This window comes from Symphalangus syndactylus, chromosome 10, assembly GCF_028878055.3.
Source record: "Symphalangus syndactylus isolate Jambi chromosome 10, NHGRI_mSymSyn1-v2.1_pri, whole genome shotgun sequence".
NCBI classification, from domain to species: Eukaryota; Metazoa; Chordata; class Mammalia; order Primates; family Hylobatidae; genus Symphalangus; species Symphalangus syndactylus.
In genome coordinates this window covers 33,085,684-33,104,516 of record NC_072432.2, presented here as the reverse complement: position 1 = coordinate 33,104,516, position 18,833 = coordinate 33,085,684, and the positions used below count along the sequence as shown (strand labels likewise).

Sequence of the window (18,833 nt, the reverse complement as noted above, 5' to 3'; positions counted from 1 at the left end):
TTGTTTTCAATTAACGAAGAAAAACAGTTTCTAGCCCCTGATTGTCCTTCTCAGAGCATCTTTGGACAACAACAGCTGCTCAGCATCTGTGGGAAATGGTTTTATTAAAGAGACTGGGGAGCATTGATTCAATTCAGGAGACAAGAGAAGTCAAAATTACCATTAGCTACATTAGTGCACTTACTGCTCCAGACTCTGAAAGGAATTGTGAGACTCCTCACTAAGAGGCCACGTGAAGGCAATGAAGGAAACCACAATTACCTCCCTGAAGATCTCTCACCAGGACTGTAATTGGGCATGCCACGGTACTCAGTGTTAGCTGCAGTGATGAACAGCCAGCCTGTCATTACATATACAGGAACCATCCTGGAACTAAAAGTCTTGGTGACTTCTGAATCCATTTCTCATAATGTAATCAATAAACTGCTTCATCATCACCCACCAAATCCTGCAGGCATTACTAAGAGGCATAAACGATGCCTTGCATTAGACTCTAACATCTCCACAAAGGAGAAAATGGAATTCTCTGATTTCATCACTTACTAAACCTGTAGACAAGGGGAAAAAACCTACCCCCACTCCCCAGTTGCCATAACCTCCTACTACAGACCTATTTTATTTCATTTCATCTCCTTCTCAAATTAGCTTTTATTTGGGAGGTGCGTCATGTCAAATACATACTTCTTTAAAAATCTATGATTTACTGGTACCAAAACAGATATATAGACCAATGGAACAGAACAGAACCCTCAGAAATAATGCTGCATATCCAGCCATAAAAAATGATGATTTCATATCCTTTGTAGGGACATGGATGAAACTGGAAAACATCATCCTTAGTAAACTATCGCAAGGACAAAAAAGCAAACACCGCATATTCTCACTCATAGGTGGGAATTGAACAATGAGAACTCATGGACACAGGAAGGGGAACATCACACTCCGAGGACTGTTGTGGGGTGGAGGAAGGGGGAGGGACAGCATTAGGAGATATACCTAATGCTAAATGACGAGTTAATGGGTGCAGCAAAACAACATGGCACATGGATACATATGTAACAAACCTGCACATTGTGCACATGTACCCTAAAACCTAAAGTATAATAATAAAAAAAAGAAAGAAAAAAAAAGAAATAATGCTGCATATCTACAACCATCTGATCTTTGACAAACCTGACAAAAACAAGAACTAGGGAAAGGATTCCCTATTTAATAAATGGTGCTGGGAAAACTGGCTAACCATATGTAGAAAGCTGAAACTGGATCCCTTCCTTACACCTTATACAAAAATTAATTCAAGACGGATTAAAGATTTAAATATGAGACCTAAAACCATAAAAACCCTAGAAGAAACCCTAAGCAATACCATTCAGGACATAGGCATGCGCAAGGACTTCATGTCTAAAACATCAAAAGCAATGGCAACAAAAGTCAAAATTGACAAATGGGATCTATTAAACTAAAGAGCTTCTGCACAGCAAAAGAAACTACCATCAGAGTGAACAGGCACCCTACAGAATGGGAGAAAATTTTTGCCACCTACTCATCTGACAAAGGGCTAATATCCAGAATCTACAATGAACTCAAACAAATTTACAAGAAAAAACAAACAACCCCATCAAAAAGTGGGCGAAGGGTATGAACAGACACTTCTCAAAAGAAGACATTTAGGCCAACAGGGAGAAACCCTGTCTCTACTAAAAATACAAAAATTAGCCAGGCGTGGTGACACACACCCGTAGTCCCACTACTCAGGTGGCTGAGGCAGGACAATCGCTTGAGCCCAGGAGGCAGAGGTTGCAGTGAACTGAGATTGTGCCACAGCACTCCAGCCTGGGCAACAGACCAAGACTGTGTCTCAATTTAAAAAAAGAGAGAGGATTAGAGCCAAGATGGCCGAATAGGAACAGGTCCGGTCTCCAGCTCCCAGCCCCAGCGACACAGAAGACGGGTGATTTCTGCATTTCTGCTTGAGGTACCGGTTTCATCTCACTAGGGAGTGCCTAACAGTGGGTGCAGGACAGTTGGTGAAGCGCACTGTGCGCGAGCCAAAGCAGGGCGAGGCATTGCCTCACTCGGGAAGCGCAAGGGGTCAGGGAGTTCCCTTTCCTAGTCAAAGAAATGGGAAACAGACAGCACCTGAACATTGGGTCAGTCCCATCCTAATACTACGCTTTTCCAATGGGCCTGGAAAACGGCACACTAGGAGACTGTGTCCTGCACCTGGCTTGGAGGGTCCTATGCCCACGGAGTCTCGCTGATTGCTAGCACAGCAGTCTGAGATCAAGCTGCAAGGCGGCAGCGAGGCTGGGGGAGGGGCGCCTGCCATTGCCCAGGCTTGCTTAGGTAAACAAAGCAGCCAGGAAGCTCAAACTGGGTGGAGCCCACCACAGCTCAAGGAGGCCTGCCTGCCTCTGTAGGCTCCACCTCTGGGGGCAGGGCACAGACAAACAAAAACTCAGCAAGAACCTCCACAGACTTAAAAGTCCCTGTCTGACTGACAGCTTTGAAGAGAGTAGTGGTTCTCCCAGCATGCAGCTGGAGATCTGAGAACGGACAGACTGCCTCCTAAAGTGGGTCCCTCACCCCTGAGCAGCCTAACTGGGAGGCACCCCCCAAGTAGGGACAGACTGACACCTCATTCAACCGGGTACTCCTCTGAGACAAAACTTTCAGAGGAACTATCAGACAGCTGAATTTGTGGTCTCACGAAAATCCGCTGTTCTGCAGTCACCGCTGCTGACACCCAGCCAAACAGGGTCTGGAGTGGACCTCTAGTAAACTCCAACAGACCTGCAGCTGAGGGTCCTGTCTGGTAGAAGGAAAACTAACAAACAGAAAGGACATCCACACCAAAAACCCATCTGGACATCACCATCATCAAAGACAAAAAGTAGATAAAACCACAAAGATGGGGAAAAAACAGAGCAAAAAAACTGGAAACTCTAAAAAACAGAGCACCTCTCCTCCTCCAAAGGAACGCAGTTCCTCATCAGCAACGGAACAAAGCTGGATGGAGGATAACTTTGATGAGTGGAGAGAAGAAGGCTTCAGACGATCAAACTACTCTGAGCTACGAGAGGAAATTCAAAACAATAGCAAAGAAGTTAAAAACTTTGAAAAAAAATTAGAAGAATGGATAACTAGAATAACCAAAGGAGAGAAGGGCTTAAAGGAGCTGAGGGAGCTGAAAGCCAAGTTTCGAGAACTACGCGAAGATTGCAGAAGCCTCAGTAGCAGATGCGATCAACTGGAAGAAAGGGTATCGCTGATGGAAGATGAAATGAATGAAATGAAGAGAGAAGGGAAGTTTAGAGAAAAAAGAATAAAAAGAAATGAACAAAGCCTCCAAGAAATGTGGGACTATGTGAAAAGACCAAACCTACGTCTGATTGGTGTACCTGAAAATGATGGGGAGAATGGAACCAAGTTGGAAAACACTCTGCAAGATATTATCCAGGAGAACTTCCCCAATCTAGCAAGGCAGGCCAGCATTCAGATTCAGGAAATACAGAGAACGCAACAAAGATACTCCTCGAGAAGGGCAACTCCAAGACACATAATTGTCAGATTCACCAAAGTGGAAATGAAGGAAAAAATGTTAAGGGCAGCCAGAGAGAAAGGTCGGGTTACCCACAAAAAGAAGCCCATCAGACTAACAGCTGATCTCTCAGCAGAAACTCTACAAGCCAGAAGAGAGTGGGGGCCGATATTCAACATTCTTAAAGAAAAGAATTTTCAACCCAGAATTTCCTATCCCGCCAAACTAAGCTTCATAAGTGAAGGAGAAATAAAATACTTTACAGACAAGCAAACGCTGAGTGATTTTGTCACCACCAGGCCTGCCCTAAAAGAGCTCCTGAAGGAAGCACTAAACAGGGAAAGGAACAACCGGTACCAGCCACTGCAAAAACTTGCCAAATTGTAAAGACCATCGAGGCTAGGAAGAAACTATAGCAACTAACAAGCAAAATAACCAACATCACAATGACAGGATCAGATTCACACATAACAATATTAACGTTAAATGTAAATGGGCTAAATGCTCCAATCAAAAGACACAGACTGGCAAACTGGATAAGGAGTCAGGACCCATCAGTGTGCTGTATTCAGGAAACCCATCTCACGTACAGAGACAAACATAGACTCAAAATAAAGGGATGGAGGAAGATCTATCAAGCAACTGGAAAAAAAAAAAGGCAGGGGTTGCAATCCTAGTCTCTGATAAAATAGACTTTAAACCAACAAAGATCAAAAGAGACAAAGAAGGCCATTACATAATGGTAAAGGGATCAATTCAACAAGAAGAGCTAACTATCCTAAATATATATGCACCCAACACAGGAGCACCCAGATTCATAAAGCAAGTCCTCATTGACCTTCAAAGGGACTTAAACTCCCACACAATAATAATGGGAGATTTTAACACCCCACTGTCAGCATTAGACAGATCAACGAGACAGAAAGTTAACAAGGATATCCAGGAATTGAACTCAACTCTACATAAAGTGGACCTAATAGACATCTACAGAACTCTCCACCCCAAGTCAACAGAATATACATTTTTTTCAGCACCACACCACACCTATTCCAAAATTGACCACACAGTTGGAAGTAAAGCTCTCCTCAGCAAATGTAAAAGAATAGAAATTATAACAAACTGTCTCTCAGACCACAGTGCAATCAAACTAGAACTCAGGATTAAGAAACTCACTCAAAACTGCTCAACTACATGGAAACTGAACAACCTGCTCCTGAATGACTATTGGGTACATAATGAAATGAAGGCAGAAATAAAGATGTTCTTTGAAACCAACGAGAACAAAGACACAACATACCAGAATCTCTGGGACACATTCAAAGCAGTGTGTAGAAGGAAATTTATAGCACTAAATGCCCACAAGAGAAAGCAGGAAAGATCCAAAATTGACACCCTAACATCACAATGAAAAGAACTAGAAAAGCAAGAGCAAACACATTCAAAAGCTAGCAGAAGGCTAGAAATAACTAAAATCAGAGCAGAACTGAAGGAAATAGAGACACAAAAAACCCTTCAAAAAATTAATGAATCCAGGAGCTGGTTTTTTGAAAAGATCAACAAAATTGATGGACCGCTAGCAAGACTAATAAAGAAGAAAAGAGAGAAGAATCAAATAGATGCAATAAAAAATGAAAAAGGGGATATCACCACCGATCCCACAGAAATACAATCTACCATCAGAGAATACTACAAACACCTCTATGCAAACAAACTAGAAAATCTAGAAGAAATGGATAAATTCCTCGACAAATACACCCTCCCAAGACTAAACCAGGAAGAAGTTGAATCTCTGAATAGACCAATAACAGGTTCTGAAATTGTGGCAATAATCAATAGCTTACCAACCAAAAAGACTCCAGGACCTGATGGATTCACAGCTGAATTCTACCAGAGGTACAAGGAGGAACTGGTACCATTCCTTCTGAAACTATTCCAATCCATAGAAAAACAGGGAATCCTCCCTAACACATTTTATGAAGCCAGCATCGTCCTGATACCAAAACCTGGCAGAGACATAACCAAAAAAGAGAATTTCAGACCAATATCCTTGATGAACATTGATGAAAAAATCCTCAATAAAATAATGGCAAACCGAATCCAGCAGCACATCAAAAAGCTTATCCACCATGATCAAGTGGGCTTCATCCCTGGGATGCAAGGCTGGTTCAACATACGAAAATCAATAAATGTAATCCAGCATATGAACAAAACCAAAGACAAAAACCACATGATTATCTCAATAGATGCAGAAAAGGCCTTTGACAAAATTCAACAACCCTTCATGCTAAAAACTCTCAATAAATTAGGTATTGATGGGACATATCTCAAAATAATAAGAGCTATCTATGACAAACCCACAGCCAATATCATACTGAATGGGCAAAAACTGGAAGCATTCCCTCTGAAAACTGGCACAAGACAGGGATGCCCTCTCTCACCGCTCCTATTCAACATAGTGCTGGAAGTTCTGGCCAGAGCAATCAGGCAGGAGAAGGAAATAAAGGGTATTCAATTAGGAAAAGAGGAAGTCAAATTGTCCCTGTTTGCAGATGACATGATTGTATATCTAGAAAACCCCATTGTCTCAGCCCAAAATCTCCTTAAGCTGATTAGCAACTTCAGCAAAGTCTCAGGATACAAAATCAATGTACAAAAATCACAAGCATTCTTGTACACCAATCACAGACAAACAGAGAGCCAAATCATGAGTGAACTCCCATTCACAATTGCTTCAAAGAGAATAAAATACCTAAGAATCCAACTTACAAGGGATGTGAAGAACCTCTTCAAGGAGAACTACAAACCACTGCTCAATGAAATAAAAGAGGATACAAACAAATGGAAGAACATTCCATGCTCATGGGTTGGAAGAATCAATATCGTGAAAATGGCCATACTGCCCAAGGTAATTTATAGATTCAATGCCATCCCCATCAAGCTACCAATGACTTTCTTCACAGAATTGGAAAAAACTACTTTAAAGTTCATATGGAACCAAAAAAGAGCCCGCATTGCCAAGTCAATCCTAAGCCAAAAGAACAAAGCTGGAGGCATCATGCTACCTGACTTTAAACTATACTACAAGGCTACAGTAACCAAAACAGCATGGTACTGGTACCACAACAGAGACATAGATCAATGGAACAGAACAGAGCCCTCAGAAATGATGCCGCATATCTACAACTATCTGATCTTTGACAAACCTGACAAAAACAAGAAATGGGGAAAGGATTCCCTATTTAATAAATGGTGCTGGGAAAACTGGCTAGCCATATGTAGAAAGCTGCAACTGGATCCCTTCCTTGCACCTTATACAAAAATTAATTCAAGATGGATTAAAGACTTATATGTTAGACCTAAAACCATTAAAATCCTACAAGAAAACCTAGGCAATACCATTCAGGACATAGGCATGGGCAAGGACTTCGTGTCTAAAACACCAAAAGCAATGGCAACAAAAGCCAAAATCGACAAATGGGATCTAATTAAACTAAAGAGCTTCTGCACAGCAAAAGAAACTATCATCAGAGTGAACAGGCAACCTACAGAATGGGAGAAAATTTTTGCAACCTACTCATCTGACAACGGGCTAATATCCAGAATCTACAATGAACTCAAACAAATTTACAAGAAAAAAACAAACAACCCCATCAAAAAGTGGGCAGAGGACATGAACAGACACTTCTCAAAAGAAGACATTTATGCAGCCAAAAAACACATGAAGAAATGCTCATCATCACTGGCCATCAGAGAAATGCAAATCAAAACCACAATGAGATACCATCTCACACCAGTTAGAATGGCCATCATTAAAAAATCAGGAAACAACAGGTGCTGGAGAGGATGTGGAGAAATAGGAACACTTTTACACTGTTGGTGGGACTGTAAACTAGTTCAACCATTGTGGAAGTCAGTGTGGCGATTCCTCAGGGATCTAGAACTAGAAATACCATTTGACCCAGCCATCCCATTACTGGCTATATACCCAAAGGACTATAAATCATGCTGCTATAAAGACACATGCACACGTATGTTTATTGCGGCACTATTCACAATAGCAAAGAGTTGGAACCAACCCAAATGTCCAATAACGATAGACTGGATTAAGAAAATGTGGCACATATACACCATGGAATACTATGCAGCCATAAAAAATGATGAGTTCATGTCCTTTGTAGGGACATAGATGAAACTGGAAAACATCATTCTCAGTAAACTATCGCAAGGACAAAAAACCAAACACCGCATGTTCTCACTCATAGGTGGGAATTGAACAATGAGAACTCATGGACACAGGAAGGGGAACATCACACTCTGGGGACTGTTGTGGGGTGGGGGGAGGGGGGAGGGAGAGCATTAGGAGATACACCTAATGCTAAATGACGAGTTAATGGGTGCAGGAAATCAACATGGCACATGGATACATATGTAACAAACCTGCACATTGTGCACATGTACCCTAAAACCCTAAAGTATAAAAAAAAAAAAAGAGAGAGAGAGCCTTAGAGACCTTAAGCACTAAAAAGATGAGGGTTTCTCTGTCCCAAAAGACAACTCAAAATTAAATTTGATTTTTCAAGATGACATAAACCTTGCATGTATGCTAACATTAAAATAGCTTCTTTCTAGATTTGGGGATTACAAAATTCAGATTTCATTAATTAAAGATGAGTGTTTCTCTGTCACTCTCAAAAAAAAAAAAAAAAAAAAAGAAGACATTTATGCAGCCAAAAAACACATGGAAAAATGCTCATCATCACTGGCCATCAGAGAAATGCAAATCAAAACCACAATGACATACCATCTCACACCAGTTAGAATGGCCATCATTAAAAAGTCAGGAAACAACAGGTGCTGGAGAGGATGTGGAGAAACAGGAACACTTTGACACTGTTGGTGGGACTGTAAACTAGTTCAACCATTGTGGAAGTCAGTGTGGCGATTCCTCAGGGATCTAGAACTAGAAATACCATTTGACCCAGCCATCCCATTACTGGGTATATACCCAAAGGATTATAAATCATGCTGCTATAAAGACACATGCACACGTATGTTTATTTTGGCACTATTCACAATAGCAAAGACTTGGAACCAACCCAAATGTCCAACAACGATAGACTGGATTAAGAAAATGTGGCACATATATACCATGGAATACTATGCAGCCATAAAAAATGATGAGTTCATGTCCTTTGTAGGGACATGGATGAAACTGGAAACCCTTCTTCTCAGCAAACTATCCCAAGGACGAAAAACCAAACACCACATGTTCTCACTCATAGGTGGGAATTGAACAATGAGAACACATGGACACAGGAAGGGGAACATCACACACTGGGGCCTGTTGTGGGGTGGGGGGAGGGGGGAGGGATAGCATTAGGAGATATACCTAATGTTAAATGATGAGTTAATCGGTGCAGCACACCAACATGGCACATGTATATATATGGAACAAACCTGCACGTTGTGCATGTGTACCCTAAAACTTAAAGTATAATAAAAAAAACTATTCTGATTTTCTTTTAAATTGGGGCCACATTAAAGAATCAGCAACATTAAGTATATTATGCAGCACTGTGGCTCTTTACAGCTTAAGGAGAGAAAGCCCCACATTTCCAGTGTTTTCAATTTTTCACCTTCCCTTGTGAGATCCCATATTCTAAATTTCTTAAGTGCTCACTAAAGAGACCCTGAATCTGAATCCCAGACCAAAACACTGCTTAGAAATGCTTAATGAATTAGAAAGCATCATGAGTTTTTTATCCAAAACTACAAGCTTGAAAAAGATAACTTAGATCACAGATCCAATCACATGCAGTTTCCTTAGAAAGAGCAAACCATATTCCCTTGGAGAAAAGGGCTTAAAACCAGCGCAGGGTTGGTTATAACTCCTCCTCTGTAGTCACGACTGAGTTGACCAACAGTGGCAACTTTATAAAAGGAAATGAAGATGTAAACTGAGCACAGTGAGCCAGATTCTCCCTCAAGAATTTGAGCTGTAAGGCAGACTAAATAAAAAATATGATGATGGGTAGAAGAATTGGAAGCAGCAGCATGTGGAATTGGGTCATGCAGCCAAAATGGGCATGTGCTGATGAAACCATTCAGGTTTAGTAGGAGATACTGATAAACACTGATGAACATGCAGATTGGATAAAAGTCCCAGCCTGCCTGGCCCTGGCATCCAAGAACACTGTCCCAAGGTCCCAGGAGTTGACATGCCCTGCCTGTGGCTTCTGGCTCACATGTGGAGCATCAGAGGACCTAACAACAGGACCAGAACATCTGCCACCTGCACTCAAGATGCCCCATCCACCATGGTCTGAACAGGCACGCTATCTGGGGGCCTGAGAATAGGGCTGCACTGCCTGGTACCACCATCACCACCCACACAACCTACCAACCACAGGACTGGCCCTGCTGGCTTGCTACTGCCACTGCTGGAAACCACACAAGCCACCTACCATATGACCCAGAAATCCCACTAATGGGGATTTATTCAAAGGAAAGAAAAATCAGTATCTCAAAGGGATACCTGCACTCCCATGTTTTTTGCAGCACTATTCACAACAGCAACAATATGGAATCAACCTACGTGTCCATCAATGTATGTATGGATAAATAAAATGTCATATATATATATGTGTATACATATACACATATATACATACATGTATATATACACATATATATATACACATACACACACACATTTACACAATGGAATATTATTTGGCCATAACAAAAAATGAAATCCTGTCATTTGCAGCACCATGAATGGAACTGGTGGTCATTATGTTGTGTGAAATAGCCAGGCATAGAATAACAAATACTGGATGTATTCACTCATATGTGGGAGCCAAAAGTTGATCTTATGGAAGCAGAGAGTAGGATGATAGTTACCAGAGGCTGGAAGGGTGTGTGGATGGGAGGAAGGGATGAAGAGAAGTTGGTTAATGGGTACAAACATACTGTTAGATAGGAAAGTAAGCTTTAGAGTTTGACAGCACAGTAGGGTGACTATAGTTAACAATATATTGAATATTTCAAAATATCTAGAAGATTTGAAATGTTACCAACATAAAAGTGTTCAATATCGGAGGGTGGAGCCAAGATGGCCGAATAGGAACAGCTCCAGTCTACAGCTCCCAGCGTGAGAGACACAGAAGACAGGTGATTTCCGCATTTCCATTTGAGGTACCGGGTTCATCTCACTAGGGAGTGCCAAACAGTGGGTGCAGGACAGTCGGTGCAGCACACTGTGCGTGAGCCAAAGCAGGGCAAGGCATTGCCTCACTCGGGAAGCTCAAGGGGTCAGGGAGTTCCCTTTCCTAGTCAAAGAAAGGGGTAACAGATGGCACATGGAAAATCAGGTAGTCCAACCCTAATACTGCGCTTTTCCAATGGGCTTAGAAAATGGCACACCAGGAGATTGTGTCCCGCACCTGGCTCGGAGGGTCCTATGCCCACGGAGTCTCCCTGATTGCTAGCATAGCAGTCTGAGATCAAACTGCAAGGCAGCAGCAAGGCTCGGGGAGGGGCGCCCACCATTGCCCAGGCTTGCTTAGGTAAACAAAGCAGCCAGGAAGCTCGAACTGGGTGGAGCCCACCACAGCTCAAGGAGGCCTGCCTGCCTCTGTAGGCTCCACCTCTGGGGGCAGGGCACAGACAAACAAAAAGTCAGCAGGAACCTCTGCAGACTTAAATGTCCCTGTCTGACAGCTTTGAAGAGAGTAGTGGTTCTCCCAGCATGCAGCTGGAGATTTGAGAACAGACAGACAGCCTCCTAAAGTGGGTCCCTGACCCCCAAGCAGCCTAACTGGGAGGCACCCCCCAGTAGGGACGGACTGACACCTCACTTGGCCAGGTACTCCTCTGAGACAAAACTTCCAGAGGAACTATCAGACAGCTAAATTTGTGGTCTCATGAAAATCCGCTGTTCTGCAGCCACCGCTGCTGACACCCAGCCAAACAGGGTCTGGAGTGGACCTCTAGTAAACTCCAACAGACCTGCAGCTGAGGGTCCTGTCTGGTAGAAGGAAAACTAACAAACAGAAAGGACATCCACACCAAAAACCCATCTGTACATCACCATCATCAAAGACCAAAAGTAGATAAAACCACAAAGATGGGGAAAAAACAGAGGAGAAAAACTGGAAACTCTAAAAAGCAAAGCACCTCTCCTCCTCCAAAGGAACGCAGTTCCTCACCAGCAATGGAACAAAGATGGACAGAGAACAACTTTGACGAGTTGAGAGAAGATGGCTTCAGACGATCAAACTACTCTGAGCTATGGGAGGAAATTCAAAACAATGGCAAAGAAGTTAAAAACTTTGGAAAAAAAATTAGACGAATGGATAACTAGAATAACCAATGCAGAGAAGGGCATAAAGGAGACGATGGAGCTGAAAGCCAAGTTTCCAGAACTACGCGAAGATTGCAGAAGCCTCAGTAGCCAATGCGATCAACTGGAAGAAAGGGTATCAGTGATGGAAGATGAAATGAATGAAATGAAGTGAGAAGGGAAGTTTAGAGAAAAAAGAATAAAAATAAACAAAGCCTCCAAAAAACATGGCACTATGTGAAAAGACCAAACCTACGTCTGATTGGTGTAGCTGAAAGTGACGGGGAGAATGGAACCATGTTGGAAAACACTCTGCAAGATATTATCCAGGAGAACTTCCCCAATCTAGCAAGGCAGGCCAACATTCAGATTCAGGAAATACAGAGAAGGCCACAAAGACACTCCTCGAGAAGTGCAACTCCAAGACACATAATTATCAGATTCACAAAAGTTGAAATGAGGGAAAAAATGTTAAAGGCAGCCAGAGAGAAAGGTCGGGTTACCCACAAAGGGAAACCCATCAGACTAACAGTTGATTTCTCGGCAGAAACTCTACAAGCCAGAAGAGAGTGGGGGCCGATATTCAACATTCTTAAAGAAAAGAATTTTCAACCCAGAATTTCATATCCAGCCAAACTAAGCTTCAGAAGTGAAGGAGAAATAAAATACTTTACAGAGAAGCAAATGCTGAGTGATTTTGTCACCACTAGGCCTGCCCTAAAAGAGCTCCTGAAGGAAGCACTAAACATGGAAAGGAACAACTGGTACCAGCCACTGCAAAAACATGCCAAATTGTAAACACCATCGAGGCTAGGAAGAAACTGCATCAACTAATGAGCAAAATAACCAACTAACATCATAATGACAGGATCAAATTCACACATAACAATATTAACTTTAAATGTAAATGGGCTAAATGCTCCAATTAAAAGACACTGACTGGCAAATTGGATAAGGAGTCAAGACCCATCAGTGTGCTGTATTCAGGAAATCCATCTCATGTGCAGAGACACACATAGACTCAAAATAAAGGGATGGAGGAAGATCTATCAAGCAAATGGAAAACAAAAAAAGGCAGGGGTTGCAATCCTAGTCTCTGATAAAATAGACTTTAAACCAACAAAGATCAAAAGAGACAAAGAAGGCCATTACATAATGGTAAAGGAATCAATTCAAAAAGAAGAGTTAACTATCCTAAATATATATGCACCCAATACAGGAGCACCCAGATTCATAAAGCAAGTCCTGAGTGACCTAAAAAGGGACTTAAACTCCCACACAATAATAATGGGAGATTTTAACACCCCACTGTCAACATTAGACAGATCAACAAGACAGAAAGTTAACAAGGATATCCAGGAATTGAACTCAGCTCTGCACAAAGTGGACCTAATAGACATCTACAGAATTCTCCACCACAAATCAACAGAATATACATTTTTTTCAGCACCACACCACACCTATTCCAAAAGTGACCACATAGTTGGAAGTAAAGCTCTCCTCAGCAAATGTAAAAGAACAGAAATTATAACAAACTGTCTCTCAGACCACAGTGCAATCAAACTAGAACTCAGGATTAAGAAACTCACTCAAAACTGCTCAACTACATGGAAACTGAACAACCTGCTCCTGAATGACTATTGGGTACATAATGAAACGAAGGCAGAAATAAAGATGTTCTTTGAAACCAACGAGAACAAAGACACAACATACCAGAATCTCTGGTACACATTCAAAGCAGTGTGTAGAGGGAAATTTATAGCACTAAATGCCCACAAGAGAAAGCAGGAAAGATCTAAAATTGACACCCTAATATCACAATTAAAAGAACTAGAAAAGCAAGAGCAAACACATTCAAAAGCTAGCAGAAGGCTAGAAATAACTAAAATCAGAGCAGAACTGAAGGAAATAGAGACACAAAAAACCCTTCAAAAAATTAATGAATCCAGGAGCTGTTTTTTTGAAAAGATCAACAAAATTGATAGACCACTGGCAAGAATAATAAAGAAGAGAGAGGAATCAAATAGATGCAATAAAAAATGAAAAAGGGGATATCACCACCAATCTCAAAGAAATACAATCTACCATCAGAGAATACTACAAACATCTCTATGCAAATAAACTAGAAAATCTAGAAGAAATGGATAAATTCCTTGACAAATGCACCCTCCCAAGACTAAACCAGGAAGAAGTTGAATCTCTGAATAGACCAATAACAGGTTCTGAAATTGTGGCAATAATCAATAGCTTACCAACCAAAAAGAGTCCAGGACCTGATGGATTCACAGCTGAATTCTACCAGAGGTACAAGGAGGAACTGTTACCATTCCTTCTGAAACTATTCCAATCAACAGAAAAAGAGGGAATCCTCTGTAACACATTTTATGAGGCCAGCATCATCCTGATACCAAAGCCTGGCAGAGAAACAACCAAAAAAGAGAATTTCAGACCAATATCCTTGATGAACATTGATGCAAAAATCCTCAATAAAATACTGGCAAACTGAATCCAGCAGCACATCAAAAAGCTTCTACACCATGATCAAGTGGTCTTCATCCCTGGGATGCAAGGCTGGTTCAACATATGCAAATCAATAAATGTAATCCAGCATATAAAGAGAACCAAAGACAAAAACCACATGATTATCTCAATAGATGCGGAAAAGGCCTTTGACCAAACTCAACAACCCTTCATGCTAAAAACTCTCAATAAATTAGGTATTGATGGGACGTATCTCAAAATAATAAGAGCTATCTATGACAAACCCACAGCCAATATCATACTGAATGGGCAAAAACTGGAAGCATTCCTTTTGAAATCTGGCACAAGACAGGGATGCCCTCTCTCACCACTCCTATTCAACATAGTGTTGGAAGTTCTGGCCAGGGCAATCAGGCAGGAGAAGGAAATAAAGGGTATTCAGTTAGGAAAAGAGGAAGCCAAATTGTCCCTGTTTGCAGATGACATGATTGTATATCTAGAAAACCCCATTGTCTCAGTCCAAAATCTCCTTAAGCTGATAAGCAACTTCAGCAACGTCTCAGGATACAAAATCAATGTGCAAAAATCACAAGCATTCTTGTTCATCAATCACAGACAAACAGAGAGCCAAATCATGAGTGAACTCCCATTCACAATTGCTTCAAAGAGAATAAAATACCTAGGAATCCAACTTACAAGGGATGTGAAGAACCTCTTCAAGGAGAACTACAAACCACTGCTCAATGAAATAAAAGAGGATACAAACAAATGGAAGAACATTCCATGCCCATGGGTTGGAAGAATCAATATCGTGAAAATGGCCATACTGCCCAAGGTAATTTATAGATTCAATGCCATCCCCATCAAGCTACCAATGACTTTCTTCACAGAATTGGTAAAAACTACTTTAAAGTTCATATGGAACCAAAAAAGAGCCCGCATCGCCAAGTCAATCCTAAGCCAAAAGAACAAAGCTGGAGGCATCACCCTACCTGACTTCAAACTATACTACAAGGCTACAGCATGGTACTGGTACCAAAACAGAGACATAGATCAATGGAACACAACAGAGCCCTCAGAAATGATGTCACATATCTACAACTATCTGATCTTTGACAAACCTGACAAAAACAAGAAATGGGGAAAGGATCCCCTATTTAATAAATGGTGCTAGGAAAACTGGCTAGCCATATGTAGAAAGCTGAAACTGGATCCCTTCCTTACACCTTATACAAAAATTAATTCAAGATGGATTAAAGATTTAAATGTTAGACCTAAAACCATAAAAACCCTAGAAGAAAACCTAGGCAATACCATTCAGGACATAGGCATGGGCAAGGACTTCATGTCTAAAACACCAAAAGCAATGGCAACAAAAGCCAAAATTAACAAATGGGATCTAATTAAACTAAAGAGTTTCTGCACAGCAAAAGAAACTACCATCAGAGTCAACAGGCAACCTATAAAATGGAAGAAAATTTTCTCAATCTACTTATCTGACAAAGGGCTAATATCCAGAATCTACAATGATCTCAAACAATTTTACAAGAAAAGAACAAACAACCCCATCAAAAAGTGGGTGAAGGACATGAACAGACAGTTCTCAAAAGAAGACATTTATGCAGCCAAAAAACACATGAAAAGATGCTCATCATCACTGGCCATCAGAGAAATGCAAATCAAAACCACAATGAGATACCATCTCACACCAGTTAGGATGGCCATCATTAAAAAGTCAGGAAACAACAGGTGCTGGAGAGAATGTGCAGAAATAGGAACACTTTTAGACTGTTGGTGGGACTGTAAACTAGTTCAACCATTGTGGAAGTCAGTGTGGCGATTCCTCAGGGATCTAGAACTAGAAATACCATTTGACCCAGCCATCCCATTACTGGGTATATACCCGAAGGACTATAAATCATGCTGCTATAAAGACACATGCACACGTATGTTTATTTTGGCACTATTCACAATAGCAAAGACTTGGAACCAACCCAAATGTCCAACAACGATAGACTGGATTAAGAAAATGTGGCACATATACACCATGGAATACTATGCAGCCATAAAAAATGGTGAGTTCATGTCCTTTGTAGGGACATGGATGAAATTGGAAAACATCATTATCAGTAAACTATCGCAAGGACAAAAAACCAAACACCACATGTTCTCACTCATAGGTGGGAATTGAACGATGAGAACTCATGGATACAGGAAGGGGACCATCACACTCCGGGGACTGTTGTGGGGTGGGGGGAGGGGGGAGGGACAGCATTAGGAGATATACCTAATGCTAAATGGCGAGTTAATGGGTGCAGCAAAACAACATGGCACATGGATACATATGTAACAAACCTGCACATTGTGCACATGTACCCTGAAACCTAAAGTATAATAATAAAAAAAAAGTGTTCAATATCATAAATAACCTCACTTGATCATGTTTTCTATGCATGTATCAAAATATCACATGTGCCCTCTCAACATGTAGAAATATTATGTAGCAGTTGAAAAAAATTGTAGACTTAAAGGACAGAGGAAGCAGCTTAACTTTTTGAATTTCCAGTTCTAGTTTCTGCATGACCTTACTCTACTTTGTTTTCTATTCCTAAATGTATGCATTCTACTTTAAGTGGACTTTTATTCCCTACGAGCAATAAATCTTTTTTTAAAAACTTGGATTATAACTGACCCAAGTTACCAATTCACGTGTAAGGACAACTTGTGTACTAATTGAGAATGAAACTACCACAAAACTAGAGGTAGAAATATCCTTCACATAATTGGTGTTCCCCATTTTTAATGCACTAGGGAGTAAACAAAAGTCTAACCGCATTTCCAATTTCTCCGTATCACCACTTCCAAGTGTTCCAGTGTTGTGAAACTTCTGAACCATATAAATCACATACTATACATGTATCTAAAGTCCCTGGATTAACAGTCGTATTTAACTTTACTTGTTGAAGCTCCGGCACCTACTCCTGTGATTCCAAAAAATCTTTTGAGAAAAAGTGAAGTCTTTTTTTTTTTTTTTTAAATCATTCCATTCATTTTTTTCAACCCTTAGAAATCTTGCATGGTGACTCATGCCTATAATCCCAGCACTTTGGGAGGCCAAGGCAGGCAGATCACTTGAGCCCAGGAGTTTGAGGCCAAGGCAGGCAGATCGCTTGAGCCCAGGAGTTCGAGACCGGCCTGGGCAACATGGTGAAACCTCATCTTTACTAAAAATACAAAAACATTACCCAGGCAAGGTGGCATGTACCTGTAGTCCCAGCTGCTTGCGAGGCTGAGGGAGGAAGATCACCTGAGCCCAGGAAGCTGAGGCTGCAGTGAGCCATGATCACCACTGCACTACAGTCTGGGTGGCAGGAGTGAGACCCTGTCTCAAAAAGAAAGAAAAAAAGTAAAAGAAATCTCACAAAGATGCTCAATCTCTCAACAATTACCAACTTCTACTTTCATGGCCCATATTGATAAAACTGACATAAGAAATTTTGGGTACAATCAAGATGGAACATTATCAAGCTTGGGGAAGCACTGGTTTCATGTTTCTTCTTTACCCACTTACTAACACATATACCTGTGTTTGCTCTCTTTGCATCACGCCTCATTTTGTTGGTGAACCATTCCTACTCACATGAACCCACCACTGTCTTGTTACTTGTCATGTCCTCTTTTACTTTTTCTTATTAGGAGGCCCTGCTTGTTTTATTTCTTCTCTCTAAACCTCTTGCGTTTTCCACCTTGGTGTTTCTCCAGTACACTTTTGTATCCTTATTTGTATCCTTAATATGATCAACATCTTCCATATTCCATAATGTCCAGGAAAATGAACTAGACCGAGACTGAAGGCACATGTATCAATCCCAGCTCTGCCACCAGTTGTATGATCTTATCCCTTACTTTTCTCAACTGTACAATGATGAAGGGTTGAAACAGATGATCTCCAAAAGCCTTCCTTCTTAATTTCTGTAACTTTATAATATTTCCTCCAAAAGGAAAAGGCTTTTTAAAATGTTTCTCCTATGACTATGTCTTATTTTGTATCTCTAGTACTTAATACTGAATATTTGGAGGATGCCTAATAAACATCTGCTAAATGAGCATATTACCCTGGCACTGATTTGTGGCATGAGCTTCAGTAATGTTACATTTCATTATCATCAGTGCAACAAAATGGAAAAATGTACATTCTCCATAATTCCAGGTGGCAGAGATGAGCAGAATAACCTGAAAAGAATATCCTCCATAAGAATGCTTAAAAATCACAAGCATTCTTATACACCAATAACAGACAAACAGAGAGCCAAATCATGAATGAACTCCCTTTCACAATTGCTTCAAAGAGAATAAAACACTTAGGAATCCAACTTACAAGGGATGTGAAGGACCTCTTCAAGGTGAACTATAAACCACTGCTCAATGAAATAAAAGAGGATACAAACAAATCAAAGAACATTTCAT

The 18,833-nt window shown here is 40.9% G+C and overlaps 1 long non-coding RNA gene across 1 annotated transcript in view; it reads right to left on the bottom strand.

The window, feature by feature from the left end:
- The window catches only part of LOC134731623 (uncharacterized), a 124,728-nt gene that overhangs the window by 76,060 nt on the left and 29,835 nt on the right, over window positions 1-18,833 (bottom strand). The gene's annotated exons all lie outside the window — the stretch shown is intronic.